Source organism: Sceloporus occidentalis, unplaced genomic scaffold, assembly GCF_023333645.1.
Source record: "Sceloporus occidentalis isolate IW3139 unplaced genomic scaffold, rSceOcc1.0.p SCAF_42, whole genome shotgun sequence".
Taxonomy (NCBI): Eukaryota; Metazoa; Chordata; class Lepidosauria; order Squamata; family Phrynosomatidae; genus Sceloporus; species Sceloporus occidentalis.
The window spans coordinates 722,130-739,681 of NW_028317022.1; the positions used below are offsets into that span (position 1 = coordinate 722,130).

At 38.9% G+C, this 17,552-nt stretch overlaps 1 protein-coding gene across 1 annotated transcript in view; it reads right to left on the reverse strand.

Moving 5' to 3' along the window:
* The window catches only part of LOC149289849 (kinesin-like protein KIF26B), a 176,471-nt gene that overhangs the window by 75,915 nt on the left and 83,004 nt on the right, over window positions 1-17,552 (reverse strand). The gene's annotated exons all lie outside the window — the stretch shown is intronic.

Below are 17,552 nucleotides of genomic sequence, written 5' to 3' on the forward strand. Positions count from 1 at the left end.
CCCCCTTGCAATGTGATTTTTTTTCAGCTCCACCAAATTTGTTTTATATGGACTGTAGAAGCATATTGTGCGCACAAAATCTTGGCTCTGGGAAAAATTTTGCACAAAAATTAGAGGGAACATTGATGGAAACCCTAAATTGCAGGCATAGATCACAGGTCACACACCCAACAGCATGTATGTGCTATCCTTACCCCAAACAGCATCTCTCTGCCATCTTTGCCCCAAACAGCCGCCTTGTGCCATCTTTGTCCCCCAAACAGCCTCCCCATGCCATCTTTGCCCCAAACAGCCTCCCTGTGCCATATTTGCTCCAAACAGCCTGCCAATGCCATCTTTGCCCCTCACTTACACATCCATGCTATCCCACATATACTCATTAATTCACTCATCCACAGACACTCATTCACAAATATTTTTTTCTTTTAGCAAGATGTTCTTCTATTCCTAGTAGCAATCAATATTATTTAATATTGCATTATTTACACTCATCCAATCACCGAGGAATAGCTTAGAGTACACATGTACAGTCTAAAGAGTCTACATTCCTTTTTTATGTTTATTAATAATTTACGTTGTTGTTGGAATGGCAGTTTGTCAAGTTGCTTAGGCTTGTATTCAGCTGCCTGCAGTGAAAACACAAACTACTGTCATGAGAGGCCATGCTAACTAAACTAAGGACTGTACATTAATATGGCCTCTCTTAGTAACCCTGTTTTAGAAATCACCATTCAGTTAAAATGTTTACCTTTTCTTGAGGCTCAGTTCTGCAGCAGAACATTGTCTACTCAGTTTCCTGTACTAAAGTTATCAACAATCAGCAACGTAACAATAACTTTTGAGAAGAACTTTGAGAAGAATAGTCATGCCAATCCTGAGAACAAGAAGCTAAGATAACTACTCCAATGGTAAATACATAAGGTGATTTTTTTAATACTTACATATGGTTAGTATTACTCTGTTAACACCATTATATAGAGGTATTTAGTGTACAGAACTGCAAAACACATGATTTGGGAAGATCGCACACCTGCTGTAGCTTAAAAGAAAAATATGATTTATATTTTACAGTGGGGCAAAAAAGTATTTAGTCAGCCACCAATTGTGCAAGTTCTCCCACTTACAAAGATTAGAGAGGCCTGTAATTTTCACCATAGGTACACTTCAACTATGAGAGACAGAATGAGACAACAAAGTCCATAAATCACATTGTCTGAGTTTTAAAGAATGTATTTGCAAATTATGGTGGAAAATAAGTATTTGGTCAATAACAAAAGTTCATATCAATACTTTGTTATATACCCTTTGTTGGCAATGACAGAGGTCAAACGTTTTCTGTAAGTCTTCACAAGGTTTTCACACACTGTTGCTGGTATTTTGGACCATTCCTCCATGCAGATCTCCTCTAGAGCAGTGATGTTTTGGGGCTGTCACTGGGCAACACAGACTTTCAACTCCCTCCAAAGGTTTTCTATGGGGTTGACATCTGGAGACTGGCTAGGCCACTCCAGGACCTTGAAATGCTTCTTACGAAACCACTCCTTCGTTGCCCGGGGGGGGGGGGGTGTTTGGGATCACTGTCATGCTGAAAGACCCAGCCACGTTTCATCTTCAATGCCCTTGCTGATGGAAGGAGGTTTTCACTCAAAATCTCACGATACATGGCCCCATTCATTCTTTCCTTTACACGGATCAGTCGTCCTGGTCCCTTTGCAGAAAAACAGCCCCAAAGCATGATGTTTCCACCCCCATGCTTCACCGTAGGTATGGTGTTCTTTGGATGCAACTCAGCATTCTTTCTCCTCCAAACACGACGAGTTGAGACAAGGTAGAACTACCAAAAAGTTCTACCTTGGTTTCATCTGACCATATGACATTCGCCCAATCCTCTTCTGGATCATCCAAATGCTCTCTAGCAAACTTCAGACGGGCCCGGACATGTACTGGCTTAAGCAGGGGGACATGTCTGGCACTGCATCATTTGAGTCCCTGGCGGCGTAGTTTGTTACTGATGGTAGCCTTTGTTACTTTGGTCCCAGCTCTCTGCAGGTCATTCACTAGGTCCCCCCGTTTGGTTCTGGGATTTTTGCTCACCATTCTTGTGATCATTTTGACACCACGGGGTGAGATCTTGTGTGGAGCCCCAGATTGAGGGAGATTATCAGTGGTCCTGTTTGTCTTCCATTTTCGAATAATTGCTCCCACAGTTGATTTCTTCACACCAAGCTGCTTGCCTATTGCAGATTCAGTCTTCCCAGCCCGGTGCAGGTCTACAATTTTGATTCTGGTGTCCTTCGACAGCTCTTTGGTCTTGGCCATAGTGGGGTTTGGAGTGTGACTGTTTGAGGTTGTGGACAGGTGTCTTTTATACTGATAACAAGTTCAAACAGGTGCCATTAATACAGGTAACGAGTGGAGGACAGAGGAGACTTTTAAAGAAGATGTTACAGGTCTGTGAGAGCCAGATATCTTGCTTGTTTGTAGGTGACCAAATACTTATTTTACCGAGGAATTTACCAATGAATTCATTAGAAATCCTACAATGTGATTTCCTGTATTCTTTCCCCCCCATTCTGTCTCTCATAGTTGAAGTGTACCTATGGTGAAAAGTACAGGCCTCTCTCATCTTTGTAAGTGGGAGAACTTGCACAATTGGTGGCTGACTAAATACTTTTTTGCCCCACTGTATATATGTATGGAATGTGATACTTAATTTTTCTATAATAATATATAATCTTATTTTGTTACAGTATCAAGCTTATTATTTAGAAGTAGGAATTGTTGTAACCAAATTGAAAGTTTGACTTTTTTATTTCGATTTTGATGAAAAATGGAATAATCACGCATATGATGCGTTTGGCTAATTACATAGTTAAGGAAAACATAAAAAGTATGTTGTAATTTTCATCCTCTGGCTGTATAAATTATACTTTCTTATTGTTATGTGTGCTCATTAGTTAACACTTATACCCTATGTAGTTGCAGACTTGTAATAGAAAACTCTTTGTATCTCCCAATGGGCAGCTTTGCTTTCAGAGACAATGTACACTATGTGCTAGGTGCTAAAAGTCATTTTCATTCCTGTCTCCTCATCTCATATTAAGGCCAATGATTTCCAATCAGCCTTTCTAAACAGAGAAGTGGACAGATATTTTATTGTATACTGTCACTGTGCGTGTGTGGATGATATTCCAGGGGAAACCAGGACACTGGTTAATGTTAAAGTTAAGACACATTGTTGACACACTTTTGCTAGCATGTCCAGCAGTTACTGCAAAGTATGGTTAACTCCAATTAGCAACACTTTCATGAAATATCATTCAAGATCTGAAATAAACAAGATCTGAAGAAACAAGCAGTACCCATACTTTAATCATTTAAGGGGAAAAAATATTAATTTTTAGTTGTGTTGGTTTACGTACAAAGTTTACCTGCCAAGCACAAATAATATTGTATGTATGTGTTTTGGTTTTTTCTATGTTGCAAATAAAAAACAACATAAAACAAGGTCACGAAGTAAGGTTTGAGGTCAAATGGACAGACTAGAAATGTTTCTGCAGAAACTAACTCCTACAGGAGATGCCTTCAAGCTAACAGACAACATTATGGTAAGAGTTATGTTTAAATTCAAGGGTATCAAAACTAAATTCCAGAAATGGTCTTAAAATGCTCCATTCATTGCAATTAAAGGAGACAGGCATGTAGTATATACACGGGAGCTCTAAAAGGTTTCAATTTAAGCTCCTATGAATTATCCTAGTACAAACCAACAATATTATCAAGGTCATTAAGACCAGAGCTGATATTCCCTTTGTGATCTAACATTTAGCTGTCCAGGAATTAGACCTTGAGGAATGGTTTTAGGACTTTTTGGCTACCACAATTGACACATTGCTAGATCATGATGGAATTAATTCCCATTAGGCTGTCATTGTGATCAACAAGCCATAGACAATTCAAGCATGCTATTTTTACAATAGCTGGTAAGCTATTAGTTGGCTGTTCCCATGCACTAGACATCATCTTCATGATCTACTAATAAGTCAATGTATACACGGGTTGTCAGTTGCTACAATATTATCTGAATTATCAACTTCTTCTGATTTAAGGATTATAAACCTATACTGATTACATTCTTTATTATAATATTTTATATTGTTTAGATTATAAATAATACATTCAACATATTTTACTAAGATATTACACTAAATTAGCAGGATTATTATTATCATGATTCAAAAGCCATGATTTTGCGTAATAAATTATGCATTATTACCATGACATCAATTTAAACAAAAAAATCTTGAAAGCCAAATATCCTCACAACTACTTCTAGCACAGCCAAATATCCGTGGAACCATTGGGATTAAACATGAGACAGGTGCATAAAGTACTTATTGCTGTTTGTGAGATGAAATGTTAATAGCTGCAGTTTGACTATTTGCTGAGCAAACAATGTAGTCTCACTGCAGAGGTCACATTTTATAATGTTTTTATGATCATTGGCAGGATATTGGACTATGTAAATATGCACACTGGGTGTTTTATAATATAAGTTTTTTACAAAAAAATCAGTTTTCACATCTAAAAGATAAGGTTGAATTATGTTCTACATTTCTCACATTTACTAGACTACCAACACTGGTAACTCTTTAAAGATCCTCAAATAGTCAAAGCAAGATGGAGGATCATGAGAGTTTAGAAGTTGGGAGACCTTTTGGATAATCTGATAAACTCAGGTTTAGGTGGCTGCAGATGTCACATCTAACATTCTACAGCCAGCAGAAGCCGAGTTATTTCTTGGGTCATATTACTTGGTTTTGGTCTTTTAACATCTACTACAAGCAGCTATAAAACCCTTGGAAATACATATTTTAATTGTTGTAGTACTATTTTGGACCTTAGATACCACAGCCTAACGGTGAAAATCTACACTGTGTTCTTAGAACTACCTTTTGTCATCTATGAGTAGTCTAGTTTACTCTGTAACCACCTTTGTAATAGACAAAATAGACATATATTTATTACCTATCGCTTGGTAATAAATTATGTTACTGAGTAATAAGCTAAAAATGGCGAGAGTTGCTTGTATTTCTCAAAAAATGCTGAGTCTAAGCATTATCTGATATGCAATGCTGAAAATCAATTAAGGTATGTAATTTCTCCACAGACAAGATGGAATTGGCTTTTATTCTCAAGTAAGACTTTGAAAGCATGAAATCAATGGTTCACGGCAAGAACTGTGTTTAGTTTTATCCACTGTAGGCAGATGAATATAATTGTATGAAAACAAAATAAAAAAATAGGAAACTGGTAATTTAAATAAAACTGTCATGTTAAAGCCTTCTGCACATATATTTGGATTTTGTATTCCACAATCTCTTTAAAACTCTTTATCTTGTCGGGTCCTTTATTCTTCAGATCCCAGAAAAAGATTATCACTATTGCTTAGTAAATATTGGCGTACAATGCACTGTCCATAAACCGAATTTGTTTTTTCTAAGTCATTCATGAACGGAACGCTGATCTAGGAAAGTTCCAAGTCAGCAAAGTCTGCACAGTGTTTTAATCCTGTTTTGTATGTGAAGAAGGATTGAGAGATAAGGCCGGGACTGATAAAATAATGTCACTCAAATGATAAAAACAAAAGGGCACCCAAAGGCGACAGGCATGGCGTCTGAATTGTTAAGTGCTGACGGAATGCAAGTGCTGCAGGAAAACTTATATTAGCTCATGAAAACAAGGCCAAATTACTCTTACTCGATAAGGTCACTTAAACTCGGAATGTGAATTATACATTTATGACATCATTACATCCATAGCCTGTCCTCACATGCACAGCATGATAATCTTATAAAAACTGGATTACAATGTAAAATAAACATGCAATGCAATGAGAGATATCCTCAATTCCTGAGTCATAAGACTATTAAAATATAAGGTGCTTAATCAACAGGATTTAGGATACATTGTGTTATTCAAGGATAAAGATACGTTGCAACACTATGTATGGTCCAAGTTGGCTAATGCAGTATTATTCAAACAGATTTGTCGTGTTTGCTAATTCTTTATTCTTGCAATTTAGTACACCAAATGTAATGGTGTTTACAGACTCAAATAAGCATACATGGGAACTTTTTGGCTCCAGCTACCCAGAGCCCCCATTTGCACGATGCCCCGCAGATGCTGGTGGGTGGTCCCGCTGATGTTGTGGGACACATGCTATTGGTCATGGTGAAGCGGGCTAGTGGGGCTTGCCACAATGCCACACCTGCGACCCAGAGTTTCTCCGTATTGACCTGGTGAATAGTTTCCAGGTTTGCAAATAAGCAATTTGTATGCATTAGAAACCCACATTAACATATGTATCATGGAGACATCCATCTTAACCTGATGTATTATTAAGTTGCTGATCACTGTTGATTACTCCATGCTTTAGGAAAGGAAACTCATAAGTTCTGCCACCTACTGCCACAAACCTAAGCTTCCACAAAGTAGCATAGTTCCTAATTTTTAAGATAAGTGTGTCCAAACTAAGGCACTGGTCAACAACCTGTAAATGAGTTCAGTTATAATATGACAATCACCTTTTAAGGTAATATTTCCTTTTAAACATTTTTTTGAGAGGCCATAAAAGGTTCTATATTTCTCCTGAAACATACCTCCATCAGCACAGCCTATGTGGAATTTTCTTACAAAATAAACTGAACAGTAAAGCATCTGCGGGGAGACATATAGATTTTTCAAACGGCTAGACTTTAGTTTGTTAAAAAGACATTTTGCTCCTTTTTTTAGCTTTCACGCAGAGCTGTGAACATTTCTCATTAGCTGTCTCCAGAACATTATGTGATACACTGTCAACACACTTGTAAAAGCAAAATAATGTAATTTATTTTTTTTATTAATCAGTAAAACATAAACAATCTTATTGATAACTACGTGAACAAAAAGCTGTGGTTAGCTTAAAATCTCTTGTTCATAGTTAAAATAACAGGAACAATGTGCAGACATATCATGTTATTTTTACGTTTGTATAATGTGCACATGCAGGGCCGGCCCTACAATGGAGCCGACTGGGGCAATTGCCCCAGGCGGCACTTCAGAAGGGGCGGCACTTTGCCGCCCCAAGCGGTTTTTTTTTGGTTTTTTTTGAAGCGGAGGAGAGAGAGAGGGGCACCGAGTGGTTTTCGCTTACCCGCTCGGCGCCCCTCTCTCTCTCCTCTGCGGCGAGTTTCCCTGTTCGGTCTCTGTGCCGGCTTGTAACGCAGAGCGCCGGAAGTGACGTGAATTTCCGGCGCTCAGCATTACAAGCCGGCACCGTGGCAGCACAGGGAGACTCGCCGCAGGACTGTTTAAGGGTAAGTACCGGTGGGGGGTGGTAGATAATGCCGCCCCCCCCCAGGCGGCGTTAAGTCTTCGGCCGGCGCTGTGCACATGAGTAAGTGCGCTAAACAGGAACGGACTGGGGACAACAGACGGTATATGTGTGTCTGCCTGCTACAGTAATACACTTTTGCAGTGTACTGCTGCATACTAACGCACCGGATCAACTGTGTTGACAGAGATAAACATAAGGGCTGGGCCATGGAAGGGCCCCTCAACATCCACCATAGGTAGAGGTCTGGGTAGCTATCCTAACACTTCCACCCTTGAGTCCATCATACCACCTGCTGTTGGAGGTAGATGGCACTCAGAAGGAAGTGTTGGGAAAGAGATCTGTGGGAGTATAAGCACCCACTCGAGTAATAATTAGACTGGGGAACTTGTCCTATGCCCCTTTATGTTTAAGGATGGCCCTGGGAGAAGACACCAGCTCTCCGGGCATTTGCATGGTGTGTTTGATGGCCAGTTTGGTCTGCCCAAGAATAAAGAAACCGAGTATTATACATGATATTTAACAGCAAATTAACTAAAAGTAGCTGTAATACAGCAACTGTTAAACTAATTCTGTTCATCTCAGGAGTTCAGAGAAAGTAATCTTTCAGAACCTGTGGCAGAAAGAAAACTGGAGTCAAGAAACAAAACAGAGATAACAATGAATTTTAATGAGAATAAAGTTATTGGGTATATTTTCTCCCAACACAATTATCTGAATCAGTAACTCCTTAGTTAATTATGTTTTGCCTATTTTCTTAGTGCAACTTCACTGCAGGCAATTCATTTCTCGGTTATTAGCTGTCTGTATATTAGTACCACAAAATCATAGAAAAATATCATTGTATTTTGCAATATTTAGTTAACCATGGATTTAACTTAGCTGCATTTTTAATTTATTTTTGAATAATATAATTATTAAAAAAAAATTGAGACATAACACCTAGCTCCGTCCCTTTCCACGTGTTAGATTTGAAGCTTGTTTCATGATGTCATTATTGTATACAGTATGCTGAAGTGATTTATCAAAATTGGGTTTACCAAAATCACTATAAAAGACGTGATTGATGGTATGTGGACAACGCCAGATCAAATTACTAATGGAGCTCCATTTTGCACATACCTGGGAACTTCCCGGGTTTGGCTACACAGATTGCTCCATCTTTTGGGGGCATGGCTTTGTGAGGGGGCAGGGCTATCCATGCTTTGGGTGGGGCCATCCACATATAAAAGCAGGGTTGACCTCAGATAACTTTAAGTGGTTGGGGGTAGGAGAAGAAGTGAGCAGAAAGTATGTGTGGCCAAATGCTGCTCCTGTGCCCAGAGGAAGAGGATATTGACCTAGAGACCCAGGGAAGCAGGTCTGTAGCCAGAGACTCTTGGTCAAACCTGGAGAGTTCCCAAATATGAATATGCGTGCTGTCAAAATGTATCAAGATGTAGTTATCAACTACTATTTTAAAATATTGGATAGTGAAGCAGTCACTTACATGAATTGTTGTTCTTTATACTTGGATTATGTCTTTTCTTAACCTCCTGAATTAAAAAGAATAGTAAAGGGATATTTTTCTTTCCCAGTACACTACCATTCATTAAAATACAGCGCAACAGATGTAACGTTTATTTGTGAAATAGATAAAAACACTTATGTTCCTTTTGTGTAAGGTTGATCGTGAGTGTAATTGTCTTTTTAATAGGGAGCCATTTCTTGAGATTTGTGCTAGAATGAGCTTTATGTTAACTTTCTTCAGAAGGCTGTAAAATTAACTGCCATGCTCTAAGATTCCCTCAGATTTTTAGCTATTGCACCAAACAGATCAATTCCTTAGGTCCTTCTGTCAAAATAATGCAAAGAATAACATATATTGCCTAGCATACTTTCCTTTGAGGCAAAAAGGAACTACTAAGCCTAATAATGGATTGATACAAATAATAGAAAAATGTTCTAATCCTATGTAATATTTTTACAGATTTAAAAAAGACACTCACCCCACCATGGTGTGAGGTCCTTTTTAATTTCCATGGTGTCTCCCTTGCAAATGCATGGAGGGAATTTCTTAATTTCCCTCCATATGCATTTGCCCTTTTCCCACCCCAGCTACGGCGCTACCTCTGCAGCATTGTGGGGGGTCTTCATAATATGATCCCCTGTGTACATGTGCAAGTAAAATTTTACATTTCAGCTTCTATGGACCTCATCAGTGAGGTATGGTTGGTATCCTTCTAGGTACAGCAAGCAAAGATGTCCACATTTGGGTTCACCTTTACTATTGAGGAGAACCAAACCTCTTAAAATAAAAGATCCAAGGTTTTTTGACCTTGTCAAAAGTTGTCAGTCACTTTTGTCACTATGTACATCCAGACAAAATCCTGCTACATCAATAGTTATGCAGCACTTCCACGAGGCACACAGCCTCCATTATAACATGTCTGTGGTATACCAAGGAATTTCACTGGTGGAATAGAAATATACTTCAAGAAAGTTATTTAAACTTTCATAGCTACAGGGCTTACCACACTACAACTATATGTGCCTTAAAAAAGATTTACACCAAGCAAAGGCATCATTATAACCACATCACGGTGAAAAAGTCAACTGGACTCCATAGCAGGTCCTTAAAAGGAACTGAGCTGTCAACGTGACATGACCACGCTAAAAAATGAACCCCGACATTACGTAATACTAAATAAAGGCAAAGGTTTAGTTCAGAGGATGCATCATATATGTGTCATCTTCTCAACTGGAAAGTTAAGCATCACTGCTCTTTTGCGAACAATTACTTTTCGGGCCTCTGGGAAAGTTGTTATAAATTAATCTAGATATTTGGTTACCAAAGCAACCCATGGATTTGCCTGTGCACATGTGAAGCATATTCATATTCTTGTCAGGGAAAATTAGAATATTAAGTGGAATGTAATTTTTCTGGGAAATAAATTCAAAGTTTCTGATTAAATAATCAACCTGAGTAGTTTTACTTGGACTGGTAACTTTACAATCTCTGGGTGAAAGAAGAAAAGAAATTTCAGTACCATTAATGGTAATAGCTCTGTCAGCCCCCTTATGGGTTGCTGGTCTTGATCACTCGTGACATTTAAGGGATTAACGTAGAAAGAATTGTGCATAATCATCTTGAAGCACCAAACATGTCTGCCTATGTCAACAAAACATCAACAGGAATGTGACAAAAAAATTGCATTAGCAAGCAACAAAATGCATGACCTCGCTTGGTAAGCATCAATCTAGCACACATGATAATAATACCTACAATACCCACAATTTAATTGGGAATTTAATTCCCCCAATGTAACTTCTAATCCTAGAGGGAATTCTCTGCAACTATGGGAGATTCATCATTTAAAAAAAGCGAGCAGAACACATTTTACTTCTGGATGGTAGATACAGAGTCTGATTACCAAGCCTGTTCATAAGATGCTCCTGCCAATATCTGCACGTGAGATGATAGATTCCTTTCATTAACCTTTACTACTTAACACAGGTTTGAAGGAATATAACAGAATGAGATTGACATTGAACCTACAAGGACAATCACCAGCATAAATCACTAAAGAATATATATAATTTTAGAGTTTGGGATTTACTGTGTTTTCACTAGCACCGAATGATTACAAAATGTAGTAATAGCGTGTTGATTTGAGGCCCATGCATCTATGTATTTACGTTTGGCACTGCCTTAGGCCGACCCAGCAAACCCCTCCGAGACCCAATCTCAGCACCTCAGCACCTTTTAATGCAGTCGATAAAAACTGTGCTAAGGTCAGATCTTCTAGACAGTATACAGAGCCAGTCCTTCCATGGGTCCCAGGCAAACTGACACTCCAAGATATGTCCTTTTAGGATGGAACGCCAGGAGTAAAAAGGTAGAAAGACATCAAGAGAGAGCGTGTGATAGAGCGTGAATGAGAGGGTGAGTGAGAGTATATTATACATAATGTATACCGTATTTTCACTTTTAAGTATAGGCAATGCTGATGTAGAGAAGTTGGATTACAAAAAAAGGGGGTTCATTTGTAACATAATGTGCCTTCATATTAATGGCAATTAAGTCATGGTATAGACTAAAACTGAGGTACACACAAATATCCCACAGCGGTACATGTACAAAAACTGGAATCAAGATGCATGGATATGCTTGAGAAAGGGACCTGTTTTCATTTAAAATGTTATCCGATGCAGCTCTTGCTGTATGTAATGTGATTCATGTCATTTTTCCAGTAACCTCTTTCACTAAGAGAGTTAGACTTTAGTGCATAATACAAGATGAAAGACTTTATAAAAAAAAAGCTTTCAACGTTTACTGTTTCAATGGCTAGTAAACTCTTCATCTTATTGCTAGAAAATGTTGACTTATCATAACTCACAGAAAAACTGCTCCTTCATGTAAGATGAACAGAATGCAATGCTGATTGTATAAAAGAAAACCGAATATACCTAGAAAATACCTGGGAACCTCCCAGAGAAGGCTACCCGCAGGGGAGGGCTGGCAGCCTAAGACCTGGGGGGCAAGTCTAGTCAAGTGGCCCATTGCGCCACCAAAGCGGCTGCGAGCGACATTGAAAGCGGCCACTGTGCGGCAGTCACTCCACCGGCGCCTAATGAAATTAAAGCGGCCGGCGTGCACGCACCGCGCCGCCCAATAGCCGTGCCTCAGCTCTTTATCCCACCCCTTTTAAGACATGGGACGAAGAGCTGAGGAATGGCCATTGGGCCTGACTGCCGCACGACGCAAGAGCGTACCTAGAGTATTTGGCACCTGTGGCAGATCCTGTATGTGGCACCCCCCCCACACACACACACTTTAAAACTGCATAGTTTCTATGGTTAGGCAAACGTTGACAGGGGTACAGCAAAATTGTTATCATTATATACTGAGGCACACATTGACGGTGGTACAGCATAACTGTTATCATTATATACTTAGGGATTACGCTGTACCACCGTCAATGTGTGCCTATACTTTGAGCCAGACACTGACAATACTGCAGTACAACCCCTATCACTATATACTAAGCCAAACATTGATGTGGTATAGGCCTAACACTTCAGTGACTGGCTTAGTACATAGTAGGGATGCACCGAAATGAAAATTCCTGACCGAAACTGAAAATTCTGCATTCATTTGGCCAAAACCGAAAAAAAAACCTTTTAAAATACTTTATTAAAATTAACACACCAAAATTAGACAAAAAAAAATCAATAACAATATTAATATATATATGTATATATATACATATATATAATTAACAGCAATCACAATCCTATCATGCCCAGGTTCTAGCATGTACTGGCTGGCTTAGCATAATAGGCGTGTGATTTGTTTGCAATCATATATATCTATTAATACTGTTATTGAATTTTTCTGTCCAATTTTGGTATGTAATTTACTTTTAATAAAAGTGTTGTTAACACACCACAGTTGGACAAAAAAATAATTGATAACAGCAATCACACTCCTATCATGCCTAGACAGCCTCCCTATGCCATGCTATCCCCCCACACTTCCATGCAATCTCAAACCCTCATTCACAAACATTCATCATAAACTATAGCATAACACCCATCACTCTCACACACTTACTAATATTTTCCTACCTTTCCTCTGGCACTGTCACTTTTCCTCCTCCTCTTCATTCTTCCTCTTCTGTGTTCCGGTGCAGACAGTGCGGAAGACGGTGGGCGTGGCTTCAGCCACAGTTGCCGCGCGCATCGTTTTTGGAGGCGTGCCGGCACCCCTCAGTGAGCGGCACTCCAGGCGGACCGCCCCCCGCCCCGGTACGGTGGACAGTCCCGGTGGCAGCCGCTTAGTTTTTAACTTTGCGGCTGCCATGAATGTTCGTCTGCCGGCCACCAATTGCCCCCCTGCCCCCCGGCCCAGCACGCCCCTGGCTACCCGGAACTCTCCCACTTTGGGGAAAATGGCTTCATGAAAGGGAAGTGTTTGCCACACGTGGATGCAGGGTTATCCTAGTCTTATGTGGGTGGGCGTGAAAGAATAATATGACCTAGGAAGCAGAGCGTAAACCGGAGACTCCGGGTCAAACCTGGAGAGTTCCCAAGGAAGGTCACAGGATTTTACTATCTATTAAATGTTTAAGACATCTGACCAGGAGCAGACTGGGAATCTGGCACACCAGCCAAATGCCTGGTTGGCCACTGGCTGACAGCCCTATATGCCGCTGGCCTTAAATTGCCAGGTCCACCCAATCATCACCAGTCTGGCCTTAAATCTGACTCACAACACAAGTAGTATTATAGTTTTAATTATCAGAATGCGACACGTTAGTGCCAGAGTCGCTATAATGCTACTAATGCCATGTCAGATATTCAAATACAGAATATCAATCTAAGGCCAGATTATTTAAACATAGGGTAAAATATGATTTGATACAGCGGTTTTGCCTTTTTTTTTATTAATGGTGTATATAAGGTTTTGCACATTTGTTACAATTCTGGCCCTGAATATCCCTTACCTAAAATGAGCCATTCAGTACTACCTGTGCAGGGCCGGCCCGACAATTGAGCCGAGTGGGGCAACTGCCCCTTTTTTTTTAAAGCGGAAGAGAGAGAGAGGGGCGCCGAGTGGTTTTCACTTACCCAGTTGTCAGTACCTGCTCGGCACCCCTCTCTCTCTCCTCTGTGAGCCCTCAAGCTCCGTCTCGGTGCCGGTTTGTAATGCTGAGCTCCGGAAGATGACGTCATTTCCGGCGGTCAGCATTACAAGCCGAGACCGAGCAGGGAGACTCGCCGCAGGACTGCTGAAAGGTAAGTACAAGGGGGGGGGGAGGGAGAGGAAGGGTAGATAATGGGGGGGCGGCAGGGTAGATAATGGGGGGTGGGCATTTTAAACTTCGCCCCAGGCGGCATTTTGTTTTGGGCCGGCCCTGTACCTGTGATACAATTCAGTTATTAGATGTTTATCTGTTATGCCTTGAACAAAGTATTAGGCTAGCCTGCAGTATATAGTCAATAACATTTATGCACGCACTAACCAAAAGGGAAAATAATGTTCACAGCTTATTGTAGTGCATTTTCAGTCGCCTAGTATAATGCTTAATTATAGCAGTGTACAACAGATATGCATTTCCAAATACACTCCATAAGGTCATTACCACGGCTTTCTAAAAAATACTGAATACTCTCCACAACAAAAAAAATATAAAAATAAAATAGAAATTGTATCCACTCCATTAAAATATGAGACTCCATATCAATTATCAATTAGAAGCATGACATCACACCTAGGACATGATGCTTTTTGTCAACATAACCCACATGCAGGTAAATATTCAATTGAAACCTTTGAGGCATAATTATATACATATAATAAAACATGTTAAGATATACCTTATTTTCAATAATGAGTTAGACCTTATATATATATATACTATTTTATTATGTGATAAACTTGTTAAAACTCCTGTTGGGGAACTGAAATGTCAAGAATATTGTTCCATGAATTTCTAACATTAGAATTGCTTTTTTGTACCTTAAAAAATGGTGTGATCATATTCTCCCTCTGTTCCAGTTTGTCATGTGTTAATCTTTTTTTCAAATGGTACAGGGTTAACTTTAATATATGGAGTTTATTATTGTCTCCATGTTATAATAGTACCAATGAATATGCAGGCACTATGTAATAAAAAAATGTTTGTGAAAAAAATTATTTATTAAGTAAAAGATAAATAAAATCTAAATCACTTTTGTTGTGTCTATAAAGAGAATTTAAAGTTAATGCTATCAGCATACTTTGCTTGAATATCCCATGAGATCAGAGTATACCCAGAGTTATGAGAATTGACCCTCCACTAAAATTGTAATAAATTTAACAGGGGAAACAAATTGTTAAAATATTAGCAAAAATCAGTTTAATGTCAGAATGTCATTTTAGCACAAACCAGCAGAAACCGTCAATTACCTTTGGAATTTCAAGGCTCTCAGGGTAGGACTCCACAGACCTTAAGAGAGTAGCGTAGATACAGACAAGTGTACATTGCTTTAAAAAATACAAGCCTGCAAATCTTAAATGCCAGAAGTACTGGATATGCTACAGTCTTGTCAGTTAAAAATTACTATATCCTCCTGCAGCTGGAAATGTTTAATTCACTGGCATTAATGCAGAGAATGAAGGAGTATTTTGTCCTTCCATGACTTTTTGTACGCTATTTCTAAGAGCCTGGTCTCTTTGCTAAACACTTTTCAATGACGGCTCAATAAATTTGATATTCTCCCCCAAATAAAATTAAAGGATTACATTGTTATAGTGCATTAAATTAGGTCTATGGCTTGTGACAAAGGAAACCATTTTTGAAATGAGTTTTCCATCCTTTTTCTCACTTACTTTGTAAGAATTATCTACCACCTGAGAGAGAGTAAGTTCTATTTAGAAATTCTACATCATTCTTGATTTTTTCATCAGTCTATCAATTGTCCAGTGTTCAGTCCCTCGTTGATCGTGGGTTTCGATAAAAAGACCCTCTTAATCAGAAACATTTTATTCCAATATATTCTGGGAGCAACAACAGTAACATTACTGCCAATACTGTTAAAAGAGGAATAGACCCAGAGACGGAGGAGCAATAGGTGGCAATCCACTTTTGTTCCTGTAACTGCCATTTAGTTCCAGATGTCTGCCATTGAGACTTGTGTAGGGACTCATTGGGCAGAGTCTCTTGCTGAGGCTTGGTTTATGCCTTGTCATGGCTGGTTTCATCACTTCTATTTAATAATTTATATTTAACAAATTAGTATTATTATCTTTTATTTATATAGCACCAACAAGTGATTCTTACAATACGTATATTCAAGGGCTATGACAAAATTGACAGACTAAGACCAACCGATGCATTAGGTAAAGAGGGCCTTGCACGCAAGCTTACAATTGTATAGTATAATAGGTCACATCTGGCCAGACAACTATATTTTTGAAATCATGGTGGTCTGTTGTGTTCAGTCTTAAGTATCTCATGAGTTGATCTATGTGAGTGCCCTTTCCTTCTGAGCTCATACTGCTTTCTTGGAATGCAAGCAGTACACCTGATCACTATGTTGTCATCCATCTACACTTGGGTTGAGGGTGCCATGAAAATTTCCAGATGTGAGAGTTCATGTAGGAATTCCTGGAATGTGCCCCTAAGGCTAAGTATATGATGTTAAATTTTTCAGGTGTGTGTGCATTGTTCTCCATGTGACCCCAAGCCAGTACGGTTGCTGTGCCCTTTAGGATTTGTTTCATTTGATGGAAAACTTATTCTGCCCTATGTCCACTACACGATGAGAGATATGTGTTCGGCTGGTTTTCTGAGTCTCCCCTAAACAGTCTCTCAAAAGTTACATGGGGTTATAAAGACTAAGCTATCACCTCATTTCTAAACCTGAGGCATATTCGGTTTTAGTCAATTGGATTGTCATCCTTACTTCTAAAAGTAGTGTAAATGTGACACTTTTGCAATGTATGCATAAGAGCAGCCTGGTCGATGCCATACCTTGGAAGTTTAAGTTGAACATTGAGGTATGTTTTATAACATTACTCCAAACATCTGAAGCATAATTGGCTTTTCATTTCAATACACTAAAAAGTAAACTGCCATACAATTATTTTTTTTATTATCATTATTTATACAGCATCAACAAATTACGCAGCGCTTCATCCAATACATATATTCAAGGCGTATTACAAGACTACAAGTGACAGACCGATAGATTAGGTGGAGCAACAAGTAGAATTTTTGTTTACAAAAAAGATAATTGAAATAATGTTTTGATGTGGCTAATGTAGTGTCATTTAGACTAATTCTGAATAATATTACTACAGTACTTTAGATTTAGTGCTCTCTCTCTCTATATATATATATATATATACAGTATATATATATATATATATATATATATTATATATATATATATAATGTTTTTTATATGATTCATACCCAATAGTCAACTATAACAATTGACTGTCATTCGGTAGTTTAGTACAATACTGCATGTCAGTGTGAGACTTAATCCATTTTGTGCCCAGGGCCCGTTGTCTGTGGACAATCATCTCAGAATTCAAAAACTTCCAGCAGAGAGAAAGAGAATAACGACCAGGCATATAGTCTCTTCCAATACCACTAAGGTGTACACTTGGCAGGGTTCCTTTAATGACTTATTCATAGAGATT